The sequence below is a fragment of the Cherax quadricarinatus genome, chromosome 1, assembly GCF_038502225.1.
Source record: "Cherax quadricarinatus isolate ZL_2023a chromosome 1, ASM3850222v1, whole genome shotgun sequence".
In the NCBI taxonomy this organism is placed as follows: domain Eukaryota; kingdom Metazoa; phylum Arthropoda; class Malacostraca; order Decapoda; family Parastacidae; genus Cherax; species Cherax quadricarinatus.
In genome coordinates this window covers 26,631,146-26,646,145 of record NC_091292.1, presented here as the reverse complement: position 1 = coordinate 26,646,145, position 15,000 = coordinate 26,631,146, and positions in this window count along the sequence as shown.

The window sequence follows — 15,000 nt, the reverse complement described above, 5'->3', positions numbered from 1 at the left end:
ACAAAAGTGCCCCTGAGGAATGCCGGTTTATGAAGTAACACCAAAGTTCAGTATGTTGCAAGGCAGACCAAACTGTAGGTGCCACCAAAAAAAAACTTTTAAACAGTAAGTACATTTTCCAGGAGTTCAAAGAAAAGAAAAACATATGTTACATGTTAAATTCTACTGAGAAAACAACATCACATTATCACTCCCATCTCACAGCAATCTTTAGTAAACAAAACTGGTTCCCCATGACACACCTCTGCGAGAATCAGGAGAGCACAGGAGAGGGGAAAATATCAGGCCCCCAAAAACAACGGGTGGATAGGCACATAAATCTTGTTGGTGGGACTGCGGCCGTAAAACCCTGGAGTCATCACTGAAGACCCCCAAAAGGTGGACCTCTGTCATTCCAAGGACCCTGGAGTCACCCTAGCAGTGATCCAAAAAGGAAAAATTGAAAAAGAGTCCTGGAGAACCAAAACACCTCGGATCAAAAGACATGACCCAAACAGTGGAGGGCATCACCGCCAGCCCCACATTCACTAAAACGTTAGGTCCAACAGTCCCTATACCAACATAAAACAGAGGCGAGGCATTCCAGCCAACACCTAAAAAACGTAGCATACCTTACCTAGGCATGGCCTTTGATGTGACTACCCCCCTAAATACACACACACTAGGGAATCCTGATACCTCCAGCTCCAGCTCAACCTGCCCTTCTCCTTTTTGGTGGTCCAGTGTTCCATCTACTCGTCTACCGGAAATCACTGCAAAATAAGAATAGATAAGTGATCTGTACACTATATCGTGCACTTTAAACACAAGACAAGGCATCAGCAACCACATTCTCCGCTCCCTTCACATAATGAATCACAAGATTAAGAAGTTGGAGAAACAAGGCCCACCTTGTAAGTCTCTGATTGTGGTGCCTCATTAAGTGAAGGAAACGTATAGGAATATGGTCACTATACACAGTTATAGGGTGAACTGATGAAGATATATGCACCTCAAAATGTTGCACTGCCAACACTAAAGCAAGAGCCTCCTTTTCTATGGAGGTATAACTTCTTTGGTGCCTGCTACTTTTTGCTGAGAAGCAGCCGAGTGGCATTACTTCTCTTGCTCTACCCTGCAACAAGACTGACCCAACCTCTGTATCATTTTGCAAAACCCGGGGTGGGTAACTCAGGATTACACATAAAAGATCTTGAGGGTTAATGGCATACAAAAGGTACATGCACAGAGATATTAAAGTTACAAATACGGGTGTGTCCTTGGCACACATGGTCATGGGAAGCAGATGACGCACCCACTGTTCATTCACACAATTTGCATGTAGTTCATAAAGAGGAGACAAAACCTTATTTTTTAACTGTACCTGGCGGCAGTCAGTGCACGTTTTCAAGGTATCACCTAGTGTGAGACCAGTAAAAGACAACGTCCACCGACTCTCGCTGGATACAAACACAGTCTCTAGAAATAAACACTTCACTTCCTTCAAGGAACCTATTTCACCCCAGCTTACATCATGCCAGGCCTGCTGATATTTCACAAATTCGGAAACCTCTACCTCATGGGGTTTAACATGGCCCCATTTTTCAGCATCCCAAAACTCTTTCACTAAGGTGCACCATGGCTGAGCCAACACTTCAACCAGTCTTTCAGAAGATCCAAATCTTCCACAATCTCTTACAATTTTCCTGCTTACATTATCTTTCTCAGGGACTTTATCCATCATCATTTTGAAGTCACCACACAGTTCCATCATAGCCTTCCCAGGACCCGGTTCCAATGCCAATCCCATCTCTCCAGCTTCCAGAATGTGTAGCACCACCTCATAGTCCCACGTCATCCTGGGCGGACTGGCAGACTGGTGCACTAGTGCCATCGACCTCATCTTAGCCAAGAATTTTCTGAAACCGAGAAAAAACACCGCCGGGGAAACATCACCATCCTCACGTAGCACATGACTTAATGATTCCAGAGTGCTTCCCCACACGGTAATGAAAGGGAGGGGAATTCCCTCCTCCCAGTCCTTCTGGTACTGGGTAAAACAAACATGCATTGCCCTGAGAGACTGGGAAAACCATGGTGCTTTTCTTTGACTCCTAGGATGATATACATTGGTAAATTTAACCTCAAGTAGGCCTCTCAAAACTACATGACATTTCATAAAATATGACTTCTGGGTGATTTGTGCAAAGCCTAAGAGACAAAAATGTTTCACCAGAAATCTCAAAACCACACACAAAATTATTCAGAAAGGGTATAGACTCTGGTAACCTGTTAGAAAAGGAATTTATTAATAAACACTGATTATTTAGCTCTCCCGTCTTAACACTGAAATGCCGTTCCTTCAGAATCTGTAAAAAATACTGACAAAGACACTTTAATAGTTCTGCCGCGGCCACGTAAGCACAGGTCCTCTTAAAAAGAGTCTTGCTCATTTGATCAACTCTGCAAAATAAACACTTGGTAAATTTGGGAACCACATCCTCCGCGACAACTGATAAATGAATAGCGTTCCGGAGGTCACAACCTTCCCGGGCCTCACTCAGCTGCTGCAGAGTCAGGGGATTTTTTCCCACATCAGCACCAAGACCACTTCTCCAACCGAGTTCCGGTTGAGCCGGTTCATCACTGCTCAGAGTCTCCTGCAGGTCAGACTCAATGAACAGGCTCCCCATGCCCAAACCATCACCACAGTGTGCAGAAGGGTCACAGGGAGGCACAGCTCCTGCCTTGTTCCCCTGTTTAGTCCGAAAGCACATTGAAAAATTTTCAGGTACCGTTGCTCCAATTGGGTCATTACCACCTTGTAAAGCAGGGTCCTGCAAAACCAAACATTCCTCACTTTTGAGGAGTCCCACAACGTTGTTGCCTAGTAGAAGGTCAACTCCTGCAAAAGGTACATCTTCTGCAATACCTACAGGTAGGTACCCAGACTGGTACGCAGACTCTACCCATAACCTGTGCACTGGAGTCCTGACAGGGACTCCAGTTATCCCTTTAAGAAAAATGTCCAATCCGGTGTAGGTGTCATCCGACACTGGCAATACACCCCTGCGAAGCAAGGTGTATGTGCTACAAGTGTCCCTCAAAGACATAACACCCGTGACCCTACCTTCATTTTGGTGTAAGGCCACAGTAGACTTACTTGAATAGACCTTCATCCGAGGGTCAAAGACAGCTGGTCTTCTTTGGATACCTTGGGGCAAGACTGCAATGCAAGCCACATCATGTGTAATCGGTGTATTTACTGGAGAAGCATCTGCCGCAGCCTGGTCCCTAAGCATCTTTCGACAATATGGCTGCAGGTGGCCCTGTTTATTGCAATATGTACAGTGATAAGGTTTAAAGGCCCCCTGCCCATTTGACCTAGGTTGGATCCCTTGGTTCTGGGGAACTGGGCTCGTCCCACCTGTTCCTTGTAGTCCTGGACCTGTGACAGCTGACTTAAAACCTCCTCGAGTGGGTACTGGAAAATTAGGGTTATTAAAACTCTTGTGGTTATTAGGCTGATAGATGGGTGGCTTAAACTTCTGAAATTTCTTATTCCTATTGGTGGGTGGAGAAAACTTACCATTATTAGTATGGGGGGTGTGGTAACTGCTACCAAATTTTTGGTTAGCTAAAAATCTGTCACCCAGCTCTAAAGCATTATTAAAATCATCAAGATCCTTCTCCTCAAGATATGCCTTAAGGTCAGAAGGAACATTTCCCAAAAGATCCTCTAACAAAATTAAGGTAATTACACCTTCATAATTGCCTACCACCCCCTTTGAGCGACACCACCTATTTAGAAGTGACATCTTCTCCTTACCATATTCCACCAAAGACTGCCCTGACTGAAACTTTAGTCCTCTGAATTTCTGCCGGTACCTTTCCGGCAACATTTGATAAGCCAGTAAAACTACCTCTTTTAGCTTATGATAATCAGAAAAGGCAGATCCTTCTAAAGAACTAATAGCCTGTAACCCTTTACCAACTAATTGGGTTCTTGCTAATGTCGCCCATTCCTTTTCCGGCCAAACTTGGGATTTGGCCGTACTTTCAAATAACAGAAAAAACTGGTCTGGGTCTTTCTCTAGGAATTTGGGCACAAATTTTATGGCTTTATCCAAATGAAAAACATCTACCCTTGTGTCTGTGTCTGGGTGAGAAGCAAGCTGCCTCTCTTTAGCTCTTTCTTGAGCCCTAAGCTCCTCTAAGGCTCTCTGTTCCTGGATCTTTGTGCGCTCAATCCTTAACCGTTCCTTTTCTTCTGCAACTAGGGTTAATTTCATTTGTAAAATTACTACTTCCTTATCCAGGTCCCTATCATGGGGATTGATTCAATGTCACCTTCCAAATGCATGTCATCCTCAGAATTTTCACCAGTGTCAGCCATTTTGGGAAATAATAGCACCAAATCTTACTACCAGCCACAGAACTTACTGATATAAAATAATAAAGCACACAGCAAGGTACATATACTGAAGTAGTATATTCACAAGGAGTTGTCATGTGACTCCCTCAAATTAAACAGGATTGCACACAAAAAGAAAATCCTGGCAGAAAAAAAAAATAAGAGCTACTGCACCTGCAAAGGTAAATTATTCCCAGAAATTTAGGTGAGCATAACCCCCTAAAAATCAGCAAGATTGTACCTGCAAGGGTAAATTATGCACAAAATATCAAGTATTAATAACACCCTAAAAATCAACAATATGGTACAGAAAGGTAAATGATTTATAGAGTATTAATTAATAATAACACCCTAAAACCAGCAATATTATACAGAAAGGTAAATTATTCACAGGGTATTAATTAATAATAACACCCTAAAAACCAGCAATGTTGCACACAAAAGTAAATTATTCACAGGGTATTAATTAATAACAACACCCTAAAAACCAGCAATGTTGCACACAAAGGTAAATTATTCACAGGGTATTAATTAATAATAACACCCTAAAACCAGCAATATTATACAGAAAGGTAAATTATTCACAGGGTATTAGTTAATAATAACACCCTAAAACAAGCAATGTTGCACACAAAAGTAAATTATTATTTTAGTGAGTGTTATAGTGAATGCTTCCTCTGACCAACCCAGTAAAGAATGATTATTGACTTTCCAGGTTGCAAACTTGAATTACCACATAAAATTTGATAATTCTCCCGGACAGGCCCCCATGTTATGCAAAAATGTGGGATAGCTGGGGGCTTGAGACTGGTCTACGGGCAAAGGTAAAAGTTACTCATATCTCAAGCCCAAACAGGCCACCCAGGGCTATCCCAGTCAAAACAGAAAATGCTAAACTAGTATGTGTACTTAAAGGGGTTGGGTACCAGAGGGTTAGGCAAAAATCCCAATTAAGAAAATATATCTATTTAGTCAACATAACATAACATAACAGAAACACCTTAATCCTAAACGCCCAAATGAGGGTACACAAGCAACAGCTGGCTTGAGGTCCAGCCACTGACCACTATGCCTAGTCAGCGCCAGGCCCACTCTACTCCACTTCCAACCTCATTTCTTATTTCCTCACTCCTCCCACAGCACCCTGACTATGTCAGAGCCTGGGTGAACATACAGGTAAGCCATATGAGAGCCTATGGCTTGAGCTGGATAAACAAAATGAGTGCGCAACTACAAACTTATCTTAAATACACAGCATCTCCGACGCCAGCCTCTACACCATGCTAACGTCACGTGACTCCCCCCAAACCACGCTTACTCCGCGTACCCAAACATCCTTGGAAAATAAATCATTAACAGAATTTCTTGATAATTACAGTTAAAGTACTTTACAGTACCCCCAAATGCACATTATCAATTATAAAATTATTCTTTACAACTATAATATTCATACTATTATGGCACATTTCTCCACTATATGTACATTAGGATGTCATGCAGAACCCTGCATAACAGTTATTAACCTCCTCATGTCTTGCAGTCTTTCCCTGGGATTTACGGCACACAAGACCTTGGTACCCGAATCGGTCTGCTGCTTCACTGCCACAAATACACCTGTGTTCGGCGAGAATAGGGGCGGCAAGTCGAAGGGCAACACCGATGCGGATGGTCTGTGGGTCGAGGCGTGTGCCAAGGCTGGAGTTGGGAACAGCCAACAGAAAGTCCCCAGCATGAGGGGCTCTACTGCCAGGAGGCGGGCTCTATCCTTCCCTGACACACTCTGAAGCATTGTTGAGGCTACATTTTCCACTATTGGACCATCCCAGTGCGATTGTTTGTAGTTGTTGGGGGGAGCAGATCTGGTTTCAGAGCCCGTTAGATTATCCCAGATCATTGCTCCGTCAATGAATTTTTGGTCCTGGACTCCAATCTTGTCCCTAAGATGTTCAGGGAGAATCGCTGCTATAAGCCCTGTGGATGCAATACACGAGGACAGAAAAGCAGGTAACGCAATCTGTGATGGCTTGCGGACACCAATGCCTCCTAGTCTGACTGGAAGTGTAGCTTGGTTCCACTGCCCGTCTTCTAGAGTAAGGTTAAGTACTTTCGTAAAAATCTGCCTCAGAATACTGTCATATTCGTGCAGTATAGGGTTATCATATGAAGGTGCACATCTTAGGAAATATGTCAACCTGGACAGACTCAAGCACTTTGTGAGAAGGTACAAGGCATCGTGGGTGTCCAGATTGCTTATTCGTTGTTCCATTCTCCTTAACTCTTCCAATTTCTTCCTGAGAATTGTGTCAATGGCATTGCTTCCCAGAGGTGCTCCTAGCAAGACACTATTTGTGGGGGCAATGACTGCTGCTCCTGGTAGTTTTGATCTCACTGCATTTATCACTTGTTGACTGACTGAAATGATTTCACATTTGGATGGATTCAGGATATATATACATACATATATATATATATATATATATATATATATATATATATATATATATATATATATATATATATATATATATATATATATATATATATATATGTACATGTACACTATAACTATATATACTACATGGCTGAATATATGATAATAAAGTTTCATACTAACAAGTTATTCTGAGTTCTTCCAATACAGTTCTAGAAAGTGAAAGCAAATATCATGCGTTTTAAAATAAACGCATGATAATATCTGCAAAATTGGTAGAAAGGAAATAAAAAAGAATAAACTCCACTTTCTAAAATTTCCTGTAACATTTAAAAAAAAATCTTAGAACTGTAGTCTACCAATATTTAAAAAAAAAAAAAAGTTTGGATGAAATACGAAACAAAATTCTGTTAATTAATCCTGTGATGGTGTATGGTACTGGAGATGAGTTACAAGCCAGAACTGATCTAACAATGCAGTGTGGGAATATACGCAGAGTGGTGCGTAAATTTTAGTGTATATGCGTATAGTATATCTCAGTGTATATACGTACATTAGTATATCTCGGTGTATATACGTAGATTAGTATATCTCAGTGTATATACGTAGAGTAGTATATCTCAGTGTATATACGTAGAGTAGTATATCTCAATGTATATACGTAGAGAAATATATCTCAGTGTATATACGTAGAGCAGTATATCTCAGTGTATATACGTAGAGTTGTATATCTCAGAGTAATATATCTCAGTGTATATACAGAGAGTAGTATATCTCAGTGTATATACGTAGAGTAGTATATTTCAGTGTATTCACACTCAGTGGTGATATTTGTGTATAAACACGGACATAGATGTAACTCTTAATGTATAGTATATACACTGAAAGACATGCTATATCTCGGTATATACATCATCACAACCGCCGCCGCCGCCACCACCACCACCGCCACCAACACCACCACCGCCACCAACACCACCACCACCACCACCACCACCACCACCACCACCACCACCACCACCACCACCACCACCACCACCGCCACCACCACAATCACCACCACCACCACCACCACCACCACCACCACCGACTCCATCACCACCACCACCATCACCACCACCACCACCATCATCACCACCATCATCACCATCACCATCACCACCACCACCACCACCACCACCACCACCACCACCACCACCACCACCACCACCACCACCACCACCACCACCACCACCACCACCACCACCACAATCACCACCACCACCACCACCACCACCACCACCACAATCACCACCACCACCACCACCACCACCACAATCACCACCACCACCACCACCACCACCACCACCACCACAATCACCACCACCACCACCACCACCACCACCACCACCACCACCACCACCACCACCACCACCATCACCACCACCGCCACCAACACCACCACCACCATCACCACCACCACCACCACCGCCACCACCACAATCACCACCACCACCACCACCACCATCATCATCATCATCATCACCACCATCACCACCACCACCACCATCATCACCACCATCATCACCATCACCATCATCACCACCATCACCATCATCACCACCATCATCACTATCACCACCATCATCACCATCACCATCATCACCACCACCATCACCATCACCACCACCACCACCACCACCACCACCACCACCACCACCACCACCACCACCACCACCACCACCACCACCACCACCACCATCACCACCATCACCACCACCACTATCACCACCATCACCATCACCACCACCATCACCAACACCACACCCCATCACCACCACCACCACCACCACCAACACCACCAACACCACCACCACCACCACCACCACCACCACCACCACCACCACCGCCACAACCACAACCACAATCACCACCACCACCACCATCACCATCACCATCACCATCACCATCACCACCATCACCATCATCACCACCACCATCACCACCATCACCATCGCCACCACCACCACCACCACCACCACCACCACCACCACCACCACCACCACCACCACCACCACCACCACCACCACCACCACCACAACCACCACCACCACCACAGACACTCTCACTTGCGCAGGAAATTAATTATCATTAAGGAGGGCGAGGCACCTGGGCAGGAAGCCTGCAGTGTCTGGACATCATTTTTGCTGTCCTCACCACCGTAATTTGTGAAAAATACCGATATCAAATGAAAAATGTACGTAATATCTGTCGATGCTGAGATTTTTACCAATCGGCGTTCATTAATTACCGATCTTATTGTTCGAAAAATGTGCAATGGAGTGTGAGATTGTTAGGAGGCTGACTGAGAGAGAGAGAGAGAGAGAGAGAGAGAGAGAGAGAGAGAGAGAGAGAGAGAGAGAGAGAGAGAGAGAGAGAGAGAGAGAGAGAGAGAGAGAGAGAGAAACAGAGGTAGACAGAAAGGTAGACAGAGAGACGAAGAGATAAACGGACATAAACAGAGAGACACTGAGACAGACAGACACCCAAAGACTAACAGACAGATATTCAGGCCCAGAGACAAACATATAGAGAGACACAGATCAAACGGAAAGAAAAAGACACAGATAATATTTCACCGATTTTAGTCTTAAAAGGAAACATCCAGGTTTATGTAAGTATTCAGGGATGAGTCAACTTGGATACAGACATAGACAAAGGTACACAACATGGCAGTAGCTCCAGAGGTCTGCTGCTCCAGACACAGGTACACAACATGGCAGTAGCTCCAGAGGTCTGCTGCTCCAGACACAGGTACACAACATGGCAGTAGCTCCAGAGGTTTGCTGCTCCAGACACAGGTACACAACATGGCAGTAGCTCCAGAGGTTTGCTGCTCCAGACACAGGTACACAACATGGCAGTAGCTCCAGAGGTCTGCTGCTCCAGATACGGGTACACAACATAAGAAGAACATAAGAACATAAGAAAGGAGGAACACTGCAGCAGGCCTGTTGGCCCATACTAGGCAGGTCCTTTACAATCCACCCCACTAACAAAACGTTTGCGCAACCCAATTTTCAATACCACCCAAGAAATAAGATCTGATAACTCAAATCCAATCCCTCTCACTCATGTATTTATCCAACCTATATTTGAAACTACCCAAAGTCCTAGCCTCAATAACCCAACTAGGTAGACTGTTCCACTCATCAACTACCCTATTTCCAAACCAATACTTTCCTACATCCCTTCTAAATCTAAACTTGTCCAATTTGAATCCATTACTGCGGGTTCTCTCCTGGAGAGATATCTTCAAGACCTTGCTAATATCCCCCTTATTAATGCCCATCTTTCATTTATACACTTCGATCATGTCTCCCCTCATTCTTCGTCTAGCAAGTGAATGTAATTTGTCTTCAATCTTTCTTCATAAGGAAGATTTCTAATGCTATGTATTAATTTAGTCATTCTACGCTGAATGTTTTCTAACGAATTTATGTCCATTCTGTAATATGGAGACCAGAACTGAGCTGCATAATCTAGGTGAGGCCTTACTAATGATGTATAAAGCTGCAGTATAACCTCTGGACTTCTGTTCCTTACACTTGATAAATTAGACACATGTGCAACTCTTGGGTATCTTTATTGAGGAAACGTTTCGCCACACAGTGGCTTCATCAGTCCATACAAATTGTAATAAAGTTGGTAGAATTACCGACAATATGTAAAGTAAAAGGACACAAGTGCAACTAATGTGACATTTATTGTGGCAACGTTTCGCTCTCCAGGAGCTTTATCAAGCCATTGATAAAGCTCCTGGAGAGCGAAACGTTGCCACAATAAATGTCACATTAGTTGCACTTGTGTCCTTTTACTTTACAGTCCATACAAAGGAGAATCTTGAAGAACAGGAGGAGAATGAGGTAATCAGTCCCTCAACCTTGAGTCGATGTGGTCAGTCCATCAATCTTGAATAGAATACGGCATACGTGCTGAGAAGGAGCTTATAAACCGTTGGCAGGAGAGGTGAAGCAGTCATAGGTCGTGTAACATTTGTTCAATGTTGAAGTAGGTCGTGCCCAAGAATTAGGCAAGCGAAGAATTCCCAAGTATTAAGATCCCAAGAAGTTGCAGTGTCTGACAGGTTTGTAGATGAATGGTTCAGAGAACCGACATGTTGATAAATTAGACACATGTGCAACTCTTGGGTATCTTTATTGAGGAAACGTTTCGCCACACAGTGGCTTCATCAGTCCATACAAAGGAGAATCTTGAAGAACAGGAGGAGAATGAGGTAATCAGTCCCTCAACCTTGAGTCGATGTGGTCAGTCCATCAATCTTGAATAGAATACGGCATACGTGCTGAGAAGGAGCTTATAAACCGTTGGCAGGAGAGGTGAAGCAGTCATAGGTCGTGTAACATTTGTTCAATGTTGAAGTAGGTCGTGCCCAAGAATTAGGCAAGCGAAGAATTCCCAAGTATTAAGATCCCAAGAAGTTGCAGTGTCTGACAGGTTTGTAGATGAATGGTTCAGAGAACCGACATGTTGATCCCAAGAAGTTGCAGTGTCTGACAGGTTTGTAGATGAATGGTTCAGAGAACCGACATGTTGATATCAACATGTCGGTTCTCTGAACCATTCATCTACAAACCTGTCAGACACTGCAACTTCTTGGGATCTTAATACTTGGGAATTCTTCGCTTGCCTAATTCTTGGGCACGACCTACTTCAACATTGAACAAATGTTACACGACCTATGACTGCTTCACCTCTCCTGCCAACGGTTTATAAGCTCCTTCTCAGCACGTATGCCGTATTCTATTCAAGATTGATGGACTGACCACATCGACTCAAGGTTGAGGGACTGATTACCTCATTCTCCTCCTGTTCTTCAAGATTCTCCTTTGTATGGACTGATGAAGCCACTGTGTGGCGAAACGTTTCCTCAATAAAGATACCCAAGAGTTGCACATGTGTCTAATTTATCAACATGTCGGTTCTCTGAACCATTCATCTACAAACCTGTCAGACACTGCAACTTCTTGGGATCTTAATACTTGGGAATTCTTCGCTTGCCTAATTCTTGGGCACGACCTACTTCAACATTGAACAAATGTTACACGACCTATGACTGCTTCACCTCTCCTGCCAACAGTTTATAAGCTCCTTCTCAGCACGTATGCCGTATTCTATTCAAGATTGATGGACTGACCACATCGACTCAAGGTTGAGGGACTGATTACCTCATTCTCCTCCTGTTCTTCAAGATTCTCCTTTGTATGGACTGATGAAGCCACTGTGTGGCGAAACGTTTCCTCAATAAAGATACCCAAGAGTTGCACATGTGTCTAATTTATCAACATGTCGGTTCTCTGAACCATTCATCTACAAACCTGTCAGACACTGCAACTTCTTGGGATCTTAATACTTGGGAATTCTTCGCTTGCCTAATTCTTGGGCACGACCTACTTCAACATTGAACAAATGTTACACGACCTATGACTGCTTCACCTCTCCTGCCAACGGTTTATAAGCTCCTTCTCAGCACGTATGCCGTATTCTATTCAAGATTGATGGACTGACCACATCGACTCAAGGTTGAGGGACTGATTACCTCATTCTCCTCCTGTTCTTCAAGATTCTCCTTTGTATGGACTGATGAAGCCACTGTGTGGCGAAACGTTTCCTCAATAAAGATACCCAAGAGTTGCACATGTGTCTAATTTATCAACATGTCGGTTCTCTGAACCATTCATCTACAAACCTGTCAGACACTGCAACTTCTTGGGATCTTAATACTTGGGAATTCTTCGCTTGCCTAATTCTTGGGCACGACCTACTTCAACATTGAACAAATGTTACACGACCTATGACTGCTTCACCTCTCCTGCCAACGGTTTATAAGCTCCTTCTCAGCACGTATGCCGTATTCTATTCAAGATTGATGGACTGACCACATCGACTCAAGGTTGAGGGACTGATTACCTCATTCTCCTTCTGTTCTTCAAGATTCTCCTTTGTATGGACTGATGAAGCCACTGTGTGGCGAAACGTTTCCTCAATAAAGATACCCAAGAGTTGCACATGTGTCTAATTTATCAACATGTCGGTTCTCTGAACCATTCATCTACAAACCTGTCAGACACTGCAACTTCTTGGGATCTTAATACTTGGGAATTCTTCGCTTGCCTAATTCTTGGGCACGACCTACTTCAACATTGAACAAATGTTACACGACCTATGACTGCTTCACCTCTCCTGCCAACGGTTTATAAGCTCCTTCTCAGCACGTATGCCGTATTCTATTCAAGATTGATGGACTGACCACATCGACTCAAGGTTGAGGGACTGATTACCTCATTCTCCTCCTGTTCTTCAAGATTCTCCTTTGTATGGACTGATGAAGCCACTGTGTGGCGAAACGTTTCCTCAATAAAGATACCCAAGAGTTGCACATGTGTCTAATTTATCAACATGTCGGTTCTCTGAACCATTCATCTACAAACCTGTCAGACACTGCAACTTCTTGGGATCTTAATACTTGGGAATTCTTCGCTTGCCTAATTCTTGGGCACGACCTACTTCAACATTGAACAAATGTTACACGACCTATCTGCTGCACCTCTCCTGCCTACGGTATATAAGCTACTTCTCGGCACATACGCTGTATTCTATTCAAGATTGATGGACTGACCACATCGACTCAAGGTTGAGGGACTGATTACCTCATTCTCCTCCTGTTCTTCACGATTCTCCTTTGTATGGACTGATGAAGCCACTGTGTGGCGAAACGTTTCCTCAATAAAGATACCCAAGAGTTGCACATGTGTCTAATTTATCAACATGTCGGTTCTCTGAACCATTCATCTACAAACCTGTCAGACACTGCAACTTCTTGGGATCTTAATACTTGGGAATTCTTCGCTTGCCTAATTCTTGGGCACGACCTACTTCAACATTGAACAAATGTTACACGACCTATGACTGCTTCACCTCTCCTGCCAACGGTTTATAAGCTCCTTCTCAGCACGTATGCCGTATTCTATTTAAGATTGATGGACTGACCACATCGACTCAAGGTTGAGGGACTGATTACCTCATTCTCCTCCAGTTCTTCACGATTCTCCTTTGTATGGACTGATGAAGCCACTGTGTGGCGAAACGTTTCCTCAATAAAGATACCCAAGAGTTGCACATGTGTCTAATTTATCAACGTGTCGGTTCTCTGAACCATTCATCTACAAATGGAGATGATGATTCAAATATGGGGAAGAGTAGTGTTTCTGGATGTCGGTGAAGGACTCTTGGTTCAAAGCATAGGAGCTATCCATATCTTTCCTTGTTTCAGACCTAATTGCTACTCATTCAGGAGAAGCATCATGCGGACGCTCACTCGAGCATAATGCTGTTACTCGAGATATTAACACTACCATTCTTGTGAACAACATAAACAAACAGCCTATGTTATTTCGACACCTATTATCATGTTTTGCTGCCCTTGTTTCCTGTACCTGTGGTAAGATGGTGTTTTGTCACCCACCTTGAATGACAAGGACCAGTGCTCTGTTTTCATTAAGAAAACTTCACAAGGAATAATCCTTATGCAGTGTCACTTACGAGACTTAGAATTTCAAAGCACTGTTTAGTATCTGCAACTAATGTTCTTCGTGTGGACTCGGAAGTTTTAACTTCATTGACGTAGCCTCTGAAAAGAAGAATGTCACTCTGAACTTAGTTCTGAGTGTTAAGAAAACAATGCTTCACGTTCACATTGCTAATTATGTTGTTATGGACGTAGTTTTTGCATTTATTCATGTTTGAACATGGTCCAAAAGAGAGGTCAGCATTAAAATAAATCACAAACGGATGGGGTTTGAACCCAAAGGCCAGTGTGTTGACCACTATAACCTAGTTGGATGAATCTTATTAGAGATAACTAGCCTCGCGGTTAACGCATTGGCCTGTGAGTTTTAAGACTCACTTCCATGGTTTCAAACCCCACTCGTTCCGTGGTTTCTTTGCAATCGTGTTATTACAACTTCGTGAGTCGTGTCAGCTCCATGTTGTGTGTGTGTGTGTGTGTGTGTGTATGTGTAGTGGTGTTCCCGTTTTTTGAACAGTGCTGGGGAGCAGTATATGACTTAATCGTTTGATGCATCTGTCAGTGTGGACTAACTGTATATAAGTGGAG